This window comes from Oryctolagus cuniculus, chromosome 7 (genome assembly GCF_051225735.1).
Source record: "Oryctolagus cuniculus isolate XC-2025 breed Fujian yellow rabbit chromosome 7, ASM5122573v1, whole genome shotgun sequence".
Lineage (NCBI taxonomy): Eukaryota > Metazoa > Chordata > Mammalia > Lagomorpha > Leporidae > Oryctolagus > Oryctolagus cuniculus.
Genome location: NC_142873.1, coordinates 130,791,056 through 130,804,388, shown reverse-complemented (window position 1 = coordinate 130,804,388; position 13,333 = coordinate 130,791,056). Strand labels below are relative to the sequence as shown.

Below are 13,333 nucleotides of genomic sequence, written 5' to 3'. Positions count from 1 at the left end.
ATGGGGGCAAAGCTGGAGGTGTTTTGGATGACCCTGTGCCTCACGTTCCCCGTGGCTGTATTCTGGATTTCCAATCAGGCCAGCTGGCATGAGGATTATGCTGCATAGCACAAGAGGGAGCTGCGGCCACCTGAGAAGAGGGTCAGCACAAAGAGCTCCAAGAAGTCAAAGGCAGGACCCGGAAGCAGCTGGGGGAGAAGCTCCTTCTCACTGCCCAGCACGACTCCTGTGGCCTCTGAGTGCTTGAGTCCCAGCTCCCCAGTCCACCCCACAAAATAACACAGACCCAGGTCCCTGCTGCTAAAAAAGACTAATAAGGTTTTAGAATTAAGGGGGGGGGGCAGCACTTGGCATAGCAGGTAAGGCCTGCCTTCAGTGACAGCATACCACATGGACGCTGCTTCAGGACTCAGCTGCTCCACTTCCTATCCAGCTCTCTGCTATAGCCTGGGAAAGCAGTAGAAAATGGACCAAGTCCTTGGGCCCCTGCACCCAAGTGGGAGACCTGGAAGAGGCTCCTGGCTCCTGGCTTTGGATTGGCGCACCTCTAGCTTTTGCAGCCAAATGGGGAGTGAACCATCAGATGGAAGACCTCTCTTACTCTCTGCCTCTCCTTCTTTCTCTGTGTAACTCTGACTTTCAAATAAATAGATAAATCTTTTTAAAAAGCATAGAAAATCTTTTCTAAAAAAAGGAATTAAGGAGGTAAGGTTTAGTTTATACCCAAGGATGAGAAGGAACCAGCCAAGAGAAGGGAATTTCAGGCAGGGTACACCAGGTACAAAGGCCACAATTAGGAAAAGACTTGGCATTGTTCGAAGAGCTGGAGGAGGTTTGTGTGGTCAGAGTAAAGTTTTTGGAAGTAGAGCTATTAGGGAGTTGGACAAAGGCCAGGTCCTGGAGAGCCCTGTAGAAAGTGCGTACTTGGTGCTGAGTACAATGGAAGTGCTCAGATTCTGTCTGGGGATGTGCTACAGTTTCAGGGATGACAATCCCAGTGTGATTCTGGCTTTAGGAAAGGCGACTGGAAAGGGGGAGGCAGAAAAGAAAGAAGTCTTTCAGGAGACTCACAGGCTGGCAGTGAGGCTAACACACCCCCCTTTGGAAAAACCCTGGGGAGAATTCGAGCTGGAAGCTATTGGAGGGAGGCTGTGTTTTTCCTGTTTTGCTGGAAGTAGATGTCAAAAAGAGGAATAACCAGGGAAAGGAAGAAGTGAGGAGTTGGGCAAGGAAGTGATGAGTGGAGTGACCAGTGAGAAATGGGGTCTGGGGATGACGAATGCCTAAGAGCTCTGAATTTGTCTCTGCTACTTGTGCATAAATTTAGACTTGGTGAGACGGTCCTGAGTGTTTACCCAGAGATACGGCAGGACTGGGCTAGGCAGGCGATCTGGGTGGGTGGGGACAGATGATGCACCCGAGAGCTCTAGGTACTGGGATTCAAACCAGAATGGTGGTTCTGGGCTCTACAGCACCTGGCCAGTCTGTCCTGATCAGTCTGAGGAGTGTGATGAGGTCTTATTTGTCTCTCTCCCAAGACAGAGTATAATAGATTTTGAAATTAAGGATGTTAGTTGATTTCATCTTGAAGGTGATGAGCAACCTACTTTGTTCCAGGGGTAAGGAATGAAGTGGAGGAGGAGTGGTGGCACAGTGTTTTCATAATGGCTTATGGGACTGAAGGGGTTGGATTGAGGAAGAGGACTGAGTAGGGAAAACCTGGGCACAATAGGGGAAGATGTCAGGCTTGGATGGTGGCAATGAGTGGAGAGATGCGCAAGAAGCAAGAGCACGTGGTGGTTTGGATGTACTGGTGGAAGAAAGAGAGATCAGGGAGGAGATCAAGGTTTTCAGTCAGTCCTACCATTGTCTCTGCTTCCCACAGCTCCCGTAGAGGGGCAAATTGACTGTCAGCTCTCATCCCCTGATACATGGCACAGCTGAAAGAAGTCATAGCCTCTGTTCTCATGGGAATTACAATCCACAAACCAGCACCATTCATAAAAAGCACAGGCGTATTTAGGAATAGGTTCTATAAAATATTATTGAATAAATTCACTATTTGAGTTGGTGTGTTTTTTTTTCTTGCTTTCAACCTTTATGTTTCCTTTTGTAAAAAAAAATATTTATTTACTTTAAAGTCAGAGTTACAGAGATAGAGGGAGAGACAGAGAGATATTTTTCATCTGCTGGTTCACTCCCCAAATGGCTGTAATGCCAAGGCTGGGCCAGACTGAAGCCAGGAGCCAGGAACTCTATCCAGGTCTCCAACGTGGGTGGCAGGGGCCCACATACTTGGGCCATCTTCTGCTGCTTTTCCCAGGCCATTAGCAGGGAGCTGGATCCGAAGTGGAGCAGTTGAGACATGAAGCAGTGCCCACATGGAATGCCAGCATCACAGGCAGCAACTTTAACCCCTACACCACTACGTTGATCCCTGTGTCTCCTTTAACAAAGCAAATGGACATCGAGTGGTTGATCCATGGCTGGAGTGATTGATCCTAAGAATTAAGGGGACACTGGGATTCTGATGGACAACTGGAGCCAATGTTACAGTGACTAGAACCCACAGGATTCTTTGAGAACATCCATGCCCAACTGTATAGGTCAATGGAAAACCATGGACATCTGAAAAGCAAACCCAGCAGGATTAAAGATTCCAACCCTGCAGGAATGAGGATTTGGGTCACTCCACCAGGAGAATAACTTAGAACAGTTGCATTTCTGGTGGAGGGCAAGAGATATATGGAATGGACAAAGAAGGAAGCCACAGATACCACCTGTGATCTCATGACCAGTTACATCATAAGTCTGGTAGGACACAAGCCTACCACTTGAGAAAAGCAGTATTTCACTAAACCAAAATGTCTCCCTCAGTGCGGCGCTGCGGTGTAGTGGGTAAAGCCACCGCCTGTAGTGTTGGCATCCCACATGGATGCTGGTTCAAGTCCCGGGTGCTCCACTTCCAATCCAGCTCTCTGCTATGGCCTGGGAAAGCAGTAGAAGATGGCCCAACTTTTTGGGCCCTTGCACTCACATGGGATATCCGGAAGAAGCTCCTGGCACCTGGCTTTGGATTGGCGCAGCTCCGGCCATTGTGGCCAATTGGGGAGTGAACCATTGGATGGAAGACTTCTCTCTCTCTGCCTCTCCTCTCTGTGTAACTCTGACTTTCAAACAAATAAATAAATCTTTAAAAAAAAGTCTCTCTCTAGATTCTGTTCCTTTTGTTCTCATACATCCACCAACAATCTCAAAGTTGCATCTGTAGCAGATTGTTTAGAATATGTTATCACTTATTAATGTTTGACTTTCTGCAAGAAATTTACCTTCCCCAAACCCCAGTTTTCTCTTTAAGAATGACTGGTATTGTAGACCATTTGCTGTAGACTGAACACTTGCCTTCTCCCAAACTCATGTATTGAAACTCACTCCCCAGTGTGATGGCATCTGGGAGGTGATCAGGTCCCCAAAACTCTGCAGTTAGTGCCCTTCTAAAAGGGACTCAGAGAGCTTCCTTGTCCCTTTTGCCATGGGAGGTAATGAGGTTGAGAAGATGGCCATCTGTGTACCAGGACGTAGGTCCTCACTAGACACTGAATCTTCCCAGGACTTGATCTTGGACTTTCTGGCCCCTGGAATTGTGAGAAACAAATTTCTGGGCTATAAACCACCCAGTCTGTGATATTCTGTAGTAGTACCCTGAATGAATGGACACTACTGGAGCACAAGAAATCTAAAAGGGAGAGAACGATCCAACATGGGAAGCAGGATATACAGCAGACTCATAGAATGGCAGATGTCCTAAATAGCACTCTGGCCTCAGAATCAGCCCTTAAGGCATTTGGATCTGGCTGAAGAGCACATGAGAGTATTTTAGGCATGGAAAGCCAAGACACTCTGGAAAAAAAAAACACAACTAAATGAAAGATCTCTGTGAGTGAGATCCCAGTGGAAAGAATGGGGCCATCAAAGAAGGAGGTACCTTTCTCTGAAGGGAGGAGAGAACTTCCACTTTGACTATGACCTTGTCTGAATAAGATCAAAGTCAGCGAACTTAAAAGGCTTCCATAGCCTTGGCAACTCATGACTAGAGCCTAGGGAGATTACTGACACCATAAACAAGAGTGTCAAATTGTTAAGTTAACAACAGGAGTCACTGTGTACTTACTTCTCATGTGGGAGCTGTCCTTAATGTGTTGTCCAATGTGAATTAATGCTATAACTAATACTGAAACAGTATTTTACACTTTGTGTTTCTGTGTGGGTGCAAACTGATGAAATCTTTACTTAATATATATTAAATCAATCTTCTGTATATAAAGATAATTGAAAATGAATCTTGATGTGAATGGAATGGGAGAGGGAGCGGGAGATGGGAGGGGTGCGAGTGGGAGGGAAATATGGGGGGGAAGCCATTATAATCCATAAACTGTACTTTGGAAATTTATATTTACTAAATAAAAGTTTAAAAAAAGACATAGTGATGGGAAAAGTGTCCTTTGTAATTCTCTGATTAAATTTTACTTCTGTCTCTTCTAAAAAAAAAAGACTTCTAAAAAAAACTCACAAGTGACTACTTTGCAAAGCACTGTGTAAACTCAAAAATTTTAGATGACATGAGTAATTTCCTAGGAAAACACAGATTACTAAAATTAACCCCTTAAAGGTAGAAAGTTTCAAGAGACAGTTTTCATAGGTTGATAAGAAAAATAGCTAGGTATTAAGTAATTGTTAGGTATGGATGTTTGTGCCCCACTCAAATTCATGTTTTGAAATCTTACCCCTCTCCACTTCCCAGGTGATGATATTAGAAGGTGGGGCCTAGGGGTAGTGAATCAGATACAAGGGCTCTGCCCCATAATTAGATCAGTATTACCCTTATATAAGAGGCCTCAGGGAGCTTGGCACCCCTTCTTTTTTATATTTTATTTTATTTAATGAACATAAATTTACAAAGTACAGCTTATGGATTACAATAGCTTCCCCCCCCCATAACTTCCCTCCCACCCACAACACTCCCCTCTCCCACTCCCTCTCCCCTTCCATTCACATCAAGATTAATTTTCAATTATCTTTATATACAGAAGATCAATTTAGCATATATTAAGTAAAGATTTCAACAGTTTGCACCCACACAGAAACACAAAGTGTAAAATACTATTTGAGTACTAGTTATAGCATTAATTAAACACCTAAGAGTAATTGTGTATTAACTACCGTGTGGGGTTGCAGTGAGAAGACACCCATGTCTGAAGCAACTGAATCCTCCTAGACCCTGGCCCTCCTGGCACTCTGGTCTTCCCAGCCTCCAGAACTGGGAGAAGTGAAACGTTCTCTGTAAGCCACTGGTTTGGTGTGTTTTGTTGTAGCGGCCCAGATGGACTCAGACAGCAACAAACCCCACAAGCCTGGGAGACTGATGACAAGGAAGTTTGGGGAGGAGGGAGCAGTCTGTCAGAATGGGCAAAGACTGTATCCCATGCCAATGTCCATGAAAGGGTGCTGTTGAATCAAAGCCCGTTGTATGGTGGTGTTTCCCAGTGAGCCAGAATACTTGGGTTCAGGAACCATGCGGTGAAAGTGTGAATGGATCCTCTCATTATTATGCCTGATAACTCACAGAATATTTTCCTTTTCACCCAGCAACTGGGATCTCTGCTGGTTTGGAGATCAAAATCCCTAAGAATGCTTCTACCCATGGGTAAAACAATGGTTCCAGTGAATCGCAAAATGAGATTCCTATCTGGCTAATTTGGATTTTCTATGCCACTCAGCTAATAGAAAAAATTAGGAGCTGATCTATGGCTGGAGTGATTGATTCTGAGCAGTAAGGGGAATCCGGGAAGCTGATACACAGCTGGAGCCGAAGCTATGACTGGAACCAACAGGATTCTCTATGGGGCAGTTCTTAGAGCTTCCATGCCCAACTGGACATAGAAAAGAAAGCCCCAGAATGACTGAGGATTCAAGCCCTGCAGGCATGGACCTTTGGGTCACTCCATTGGGTGAATACTTTAGAACGGCTGAGTTTCTGGCTGAGGGCAAGGGATATATGGAATGGGTAAAAAAGGAAGCCATAGATATCAACTATCTATCAGCTTATCATATTATCATATTATTCTAGAAAGCTGAGAATGATGTCATGTTCAGTTACAGAAACAAGGACTGTAGTTGTGTTGCATATTTTGTCTATGCTTGTCGTGTGCATATGTTTATTGGTATGTATAATCACTCTATCTTTTTCATACCCATTTAAATTATTTCATTCACACATTGTTGGAAGTTAACTTTACAATTTCGTCTTCAGGTCACAGAATATTCAGTGAGATGGTGACTGAATTTGAGGAGCAATTAATATAGCCTATGATGGATACAGTGAGTACTGGGACAACACATCTTCTCACAGGAAGAGTGACTACTTCATTTGTAAGAAAGATCAATGAATCTTGTGATGTAAAAATATGAAGTTGTCTGTTTTTCCATCGGAGGGTTTGAACATTCTTAGAAGGGTGCTGAGTAGCCAAAGGGGTGGACTCATTTATCACCTCTCAGTTCAGAATGCAGCCTTCAACGCATGCTCTGTAAGAAACACCAGCATTCCTTTAAACGTCTTCAGTGAAGTGAGCTTGATGCTAAACTTTTGCAGTAGAGGCACTGGAGGGACACTGCAGGAGAATGAGATTTCCTACTGCTTTTGTTTGAGCCACGGGCTCAGAATGCACTGGGACTTTACAACCTTGGGTCCGGCCGCCCTCTCAACGTGGAAACTGGAGCCCCACACAGTTAAGCCACCTGCTGGACTCCTGAGTGTCCTGCATGCGGTCACCTGGTGTAAGCAAGCCCCACACCACACCTGAAGTCTGCAGGGTCACACGTGAGGAAATCGTTTCTGCAAGCCTCACACACAGTGAAGGCATCCTGCTCCCAGCAGCATCCTGCATCCAACAGCACGTCCACATCACTGGTTTCTGATCGCCTGTTCCCTTACCTGCACTTTGGGCGGGAGACTCGTATCTTGTCTATTAGCAGTCTGGCCTGGCTAGCCAGCAAATGCTCCTGCAATTCAGCATCTGAACCACAACTTCTCTGATGAGGTCGAAACCCCTTCCCAGTTTGTCCTTCTTAGCCCGAGGATAACCATTCATGGTTAACACTTATTTTTATTAAATAATGGTTAGCCTACTGGGTAGTTTCTGTCTCCTGATTGGACCTATAGAGAGTTACAGCTTCTCTAAGGTTCCAAGGTGAGTATTGTTGTCTCTATTTTTCTTAAGAGCAAAACAGGAGCTCAGAAAACCAGCTGTCAGAGTGATTAGGGGCCATATCTTAAGTCCTGTACTTTGTACAAGAAGGAGCTGGGATTTTACCTGTTGTGTCTACTCTATCGCTGGCCATTGCCATCCCAAATGTTCACCCCCAGGGCACCTTGCACTCCATGCATGATTTCCCATACCGAGGTTCATCTCCTCTTCTTGCAGCTTCTCTTTGAAATCTCCTTTCCCCAAGTGAAGACACATCAAAAAATTCCTTCCCTGGCTGTTCCCTTTACCTCTTTAACAAAATCTGCATTTTCCACAGAGGCAGCATTGTTGAATAGGATTTTTCTTTTTCTTTTTTAAATTTATTTAACAGATAGAGTTAGACAGTGAGAGAGAGACAGAGAGAGAAATGTCTTCCTTCCGTTGGTTCACACCTCAAATGACCGCTATAGCAGGAGCTAAGCCGATCCAAAGCCAGGAGCCAGGAGCTTCTTCCTGGTTTCTCACACAGGTGCAGGCGCCCAAGCACTTGGGCCATCCTCCACTGCCTTCCTGGGACACAGCAGAGAGCTGGACTGGAACCGGGACTAGAACCCGGCGCCCATATGGGATACCAGCGCCACAGGTGGAGGATTAACCAAGTGAGCCATGGTACCGGCCCCTGAATAGGCTTTTTCATAATCACCTGGAATAGGAGAGTACTTTATTTTTTAGATTTTTTAAAAGATTTATTTATTTATTTGAAAGAGTTACACAGATAGAGGAGAGGCAGAGAGAGAGAGTTCTCCCATCTGATGGTTCACTCCCCAGATGGCCGCAATGGCCGGAGCTGTGCCGATCCGAAGCCAGGAGCCAGGAGCTTCTTCCTGGTCTCCCACATGGGTGCAGGGGCCCAAGGACTTGGGCCATCTTCCACTGCTTTCCCAGGCCATAACAGAGAGCTGGACTGGAAGAGGAGCAGCCAGGTCTTGAAGCAGAGCCTATGTGGGATGTCTGTGCTTCAGGCCAGGGTATTAACCCACTGTGCCACAGTGCAGGCCTCCAAAAGTACTTTAAAAAGTTCAGGGATGAAGTGGAATTAAGAGATAAATGTAATTTGGTGCAAATCTTTGAAGTTGTACTGTTTTTTCATAATATGCATTTCCATGAACTTTTTGAAGTGTCCTTGCATTTGCCATTCTGAAATATAAGTGTCCTGCATCCCGTTATCTTCCAATGATTCCCGTAGTTCTTTCCCATCCTTGTTTCCACTGTATCTGTTCTCTGACCTAACCAACTCCCTTCATTCTCCATCTTGTCCCATTGTACCCCCATTATCTTGATACAGGCTGGGTAGTATGATCAACCCCTAAAATACCTCTGCTGTCTTCTCTTTGTCCTTATGGTGTCAACCAATCCTTCTATATGACCGCTGCCAGCTCTCTCTCACACTGCCCCTTTCCTCATTGCTTTGTAAAACATGCTCAGCAAATGCTCGAGACCCAGCTGTGAAATGTGAAGCCAAATATCATTTCTCTTATAGCAGCTATAGTCAGCATCAAGACCACATCACCATTATTGTTCTATTGAATTCAAAGTACATTCATTGACACGTGGCTGGACTGAGTCTATATCACTTTCACTGGACTCAGCAGTATTTTCCTAAAGACTATGAGTTCAAAAATTCTGATCTTAAGAGGCTGACTATTAAGAATTTTAAAATTTCCTTTGTGTGCAAAGAAAACTCAGATGGTATTTCATTATTTCCTTGAGTAACCTCTTATTTGAATTTTCAAAAGTCAAAGTCAAATTTGAAGCAAGGAAGCCTATTACAGTTCTATGAGCCTAGGGATAGTGTAATGATGACAAGAGTTAAGCAAACACTAGGGACTTCTGCCTCTGGTGGTGGAAAGGGTGAGAGGTGGGGAAGAAGATTCTGGAAAGCTAGGTAGCGGTGCCATGTGAAAACTTCTTTCTCTGAATCAGGCTTCACTCGCATGTCCCCTACTTTTTCTTGGTACAATAGATGCAGTGTGGTCAAAACAATTTCCCAAGGTTCTGTGGGGCAACTCATCTGTGCCTCTTCCAGGGTGCCAGGACCTCGAAGGAGCCAAAGCCATGGGTGAAGGATCTGGACACTGGTGAGAGATGCCAGCACCATTATGAACATGTCACTCCACCATTCCTCTCAGAAACCTCTGTATTAAATCACTTATTAACACTATTATTTTTCTTAAAGATTTATTTATTTGAAAAGCAGAGTTACAGACAGAGAAAGGGAGAGACAGAGAGAGAAAGAGATCTTCCATTCACTGATTCACCCCCCAAATGGCCACAATGGTAGGAGTCAGGAGCTTCTTCCAGGTCTCCCATGTAGGATCAGGGGCCGAAGACTTGGGCCATATTCCGCTGCTTTCCCAGGCGCATTAGCAGTGAGCTTGACAGGAAGTGGAGCAGCCAGGACTCAAACTGGCACCAATATGGGATGCCAACATCACAGGCAGTAGTTTTACCTGGTACTCCACAATGCTAGACCCTATTAACACTGTTATTACTCAATTAAGGCTTGAACAAATGTGTGGAGTTTCTTGACCTCTTTGTAGATTCTGGTTATTAAACCTTTATTTGCACTATTTGCAAATTTTTTTCCCATTCCGTCAGTTGCCTCTTCATTTTCCTGACTGTTTCTTTTGCAGTACAGAAACCTCAATTTGATGTAATCCCAATTGTTAATTTTGGCTTTGACTGCCTGTGCCTCTGCGACTTTTACAAGAAGTCAAGAAACTCCACAATAACAAAACAAACAACCCACTTAAGAGATGGGCCAAGGACCTAAATCAACATTTTTCAAAAGAGGAAATCTAAATGGCCAAAAGACACATGAAAAAATGTTCTGGATCACTAGCCATCAGGAAATGCAAATAAAAACCACAATGAGATTTCACCTCACCCTGGTTAGAATGGGTCACATACAGAAATCTACCAACAACAGATGCTGGTGAGGATGTGGGGAAAAAGGGACACTAACCCACTGTTGGTGGGAATGCAAACTGGTCAAGCCACTATGGAAGTCAGTCTGGAGATTCCTCAGAAACCTGAAGATAACCCTACCGTTCGACCCAGCCATCCCATTCCTTGGAATTTACCCAAAGGAAATTAAATTGGCAAATAAAAGAGCTGTCTGCACCTCAATGTTTATTTCAGCTCAATTCACACTAGCTAAGACATGGAATCAACCTAAATTCCCATCAACAGGAAACTGGATAAAGAAATTATGAGAAATGTACTCTATAGAATACTATACAGCAGTAAAAAACAATGAAATCCAGTCATTTACAACAAAATGGAGGAATCTGGAAAACATGCTGAGTGAATTAAGCCAGTCCCAAATGGACAAATATCATATGTTCTCCCTGATCAGTGACAACTAACTGAGCACCTAAAAGAAAACATGTTGAAGTGAAATGGACACTATAAGAAACAATGTCTTAATCAGCCCTTGTCCTGACTGTCGAGGAACAACTTACTATTCTATTCCTTTTAGTATTTTTTTGTTTTACTTAATACCATTGGTTGAACTCTTTAATTAACACACAATTACTCTTAGGTGTTTAAATTTAACTGAAAAGTGATCCCTATTAAATATAACAGTTGGAATAAGAGAGGGAGGAGATATGCAGTTTGGCACATGCTCAATTGGACTTACCCCTCATGGTAGAGCTAGAAACTTGCCAGGGGATTCCAATTCAGTCTCATCAAGGTGGCATGTACCAATGTCATCTTACTTGTTAAAGTGATCAATTTAAGTTCATAATTTATCAAAAGATAGGATTAACTGTCAAAAGGATTACATAAATAAGACCAGTGTCTGCAAATAATAATTGATAGAATTAAAAAGGAGAGAACCATCCAACATGGGAAGCAGGATACACAGCAGACTCATAGAATGGCAAATGCTCCAAACAGCACTCTGGCCTCAGAATCAGTCCTTAAGGTATTTGGATCTGGCTAAAAAGCCCATGAGAGTTTCTCAGGCATGGACAGCCAAGACACTGTGGCAAAAAAAAAAAAAAAAAAAAAAAAAAAAAAAAAAAAAAAAAAAAAAAACACCTAAATGAAAGATCTCTGTGAGTGAGATCCCAGCGGAAAGAATGGGACATCAAAGAAGGAGGTACCTTTCTCTGAAGGGAGGACAGAACTTCCACTTTGACTATGGCCTTGTCAAAATAAGATCAGAGTTGGTGAACTCAAGAGGCTTCCATAGCTTTGGCAGCTCATGACAAGAGCCTCGGGTGATTACTGACATCAAAAATAAGAGTGTCAATTGTTAGATCAACAATGGGAGTCACTGTGCACCTACTCCCCATGTAGGATCTCTGTCCTTAATGTGTTGTACTATGCAAATTAACGGTAAAACTACTACTCAGACAGTACTCTATACTTTGTATGTCTGTGTGAGTGCAGTCTGTTGAAATCTTTACTTAGTATATACTAAGTTGATCTTCTGTATATAAAGATAATTTAAAATTAATCTTGATGAAGAATAGGATGGGAGAGGAAGTAGGAGAAGGGATGGTTGCAGGTAGGAGGGAGGTTATGGGGGAAAAGCAGTTATAACTCAAAAGTTGTACTTTGGAAGTTTATATTTATTCAATAAAAGTTGAAAAAACCTCAACTATGTGAGAATATTGATGGAGAGATATTTGAAGGGTCCTGGCTGATTGTAATCAGGGCCTCTTAATGTAGCGTCCCGAGTGACTGTCATGTATTAAGGTTTTGCTGATTCTGAGTTCCTGAGCTTCCTCACATTGATTAAATAAACCACCAACTGAATTATACACAGATGCCAAATTTTTCATTTTCCGTGTTAGCTGCCCTTTCCAGAGAGCAGAATGGCCCCTTCTAAGCTGAAACAGTCTTGAATGTGTGTGTGGAAACTGTAGTATTAGGCAAGAGAAACACAACACAGCAAGAAGAATAGTAGTGTTTACATAGAGAATTCAATGTGTAAGCCCTAGTTGAAGAACTAACCTACACTGACTACTCACAACAATCCTACAAAGCAGTGGTTTTCTAGTATTATTATTATCATAAGTCCAATATAATAGCTAAGGAGACAGTTTGTCTGAAAAGTATGAGCTCTGTTTTTAAAGATTTATTTAATTTACTCAAAAGGTGGAGTTACAGAGAGAGGGAGAGAGATCTTCCATCTGCTAGTTTACTCCCCAAGTGGCCTCAATGGTCAGAGCTGGGTGGATCTGAAGCCAGGAGCCAGGAGCTTCTTCCCGGTCTCCCACATGGGTGCAGAGGCCCAAGCACTTGGGCCAGCTTCTGCTGCTTTCCCAGATACATTGGCAGGGAGCTGGATGGGAAGTGGAACAGCCAGGGCTTGAACTGGAGCCACATGGAGATGAGGGTGCTGTAGGCAGCAGCTTAAGTTGCTATGCCACAGCACTGGCCCCAAAGTATGAGCTCTTAACCACTATGATACAGTTTGGGAAATGTTTCATCTGGGTCCTGACAGTGACAGATCCCTCAACATATCTCTTCACTTTTCCAGGGGGAGGAATTGGGTATTCTTAGGTCCACACTCCTCTGAACAATGCTGGATGAACAGTGGCCAATTCCAGAACCCTGTTCTTAAGGTCACTTTTCCTTTCTTCTGAGACAATGCTTCTTTACTGCTCATACTCCTGATTGAAATAAAATAATATTACTCTCTGGGGTCCTCTGAGTCATCTTGTTCCAGCCATCTTGAGTTGATTTAATAGAATCCTTATGCACTCACTCAATCAGCAAATGTTACTGATACTTTGTGCCAGACCCTTTGCTGGGCCCTGGGGAAACAAACAAATCAGACATGAGTCCTGCTTGGCACTCTGCCTCCAGTTGGGTGTCCTAGTGTTTGTGGATAGCCCAGCTGCTGGAGCCATCAGTAGGTCCATAGCAAGCACTCACCCTCATACCTCATCTCTCTTAACCAACAGCCAATGATTCTTGCCTGCCCACTGGGTTATGGGAGGGAACTGAGTGGAAGGGCCACAGATCCTGCACCTCCAGGTTTAGTTGTCGCTGTCTGTGTTCCAGGGACC

General features: G+C 43.7%; 1 pseudogene; it reads left to right on the top strand.

The window, feature by feature from the left end:
- LOC149125739 (protein PET100 homolog, mitochondrial pseudogene) lies at positions 1-239 on the top strand (annotated as a pseudogene).
- Positions 240-13,333: the final 13,094 nt, after the last annotated feature.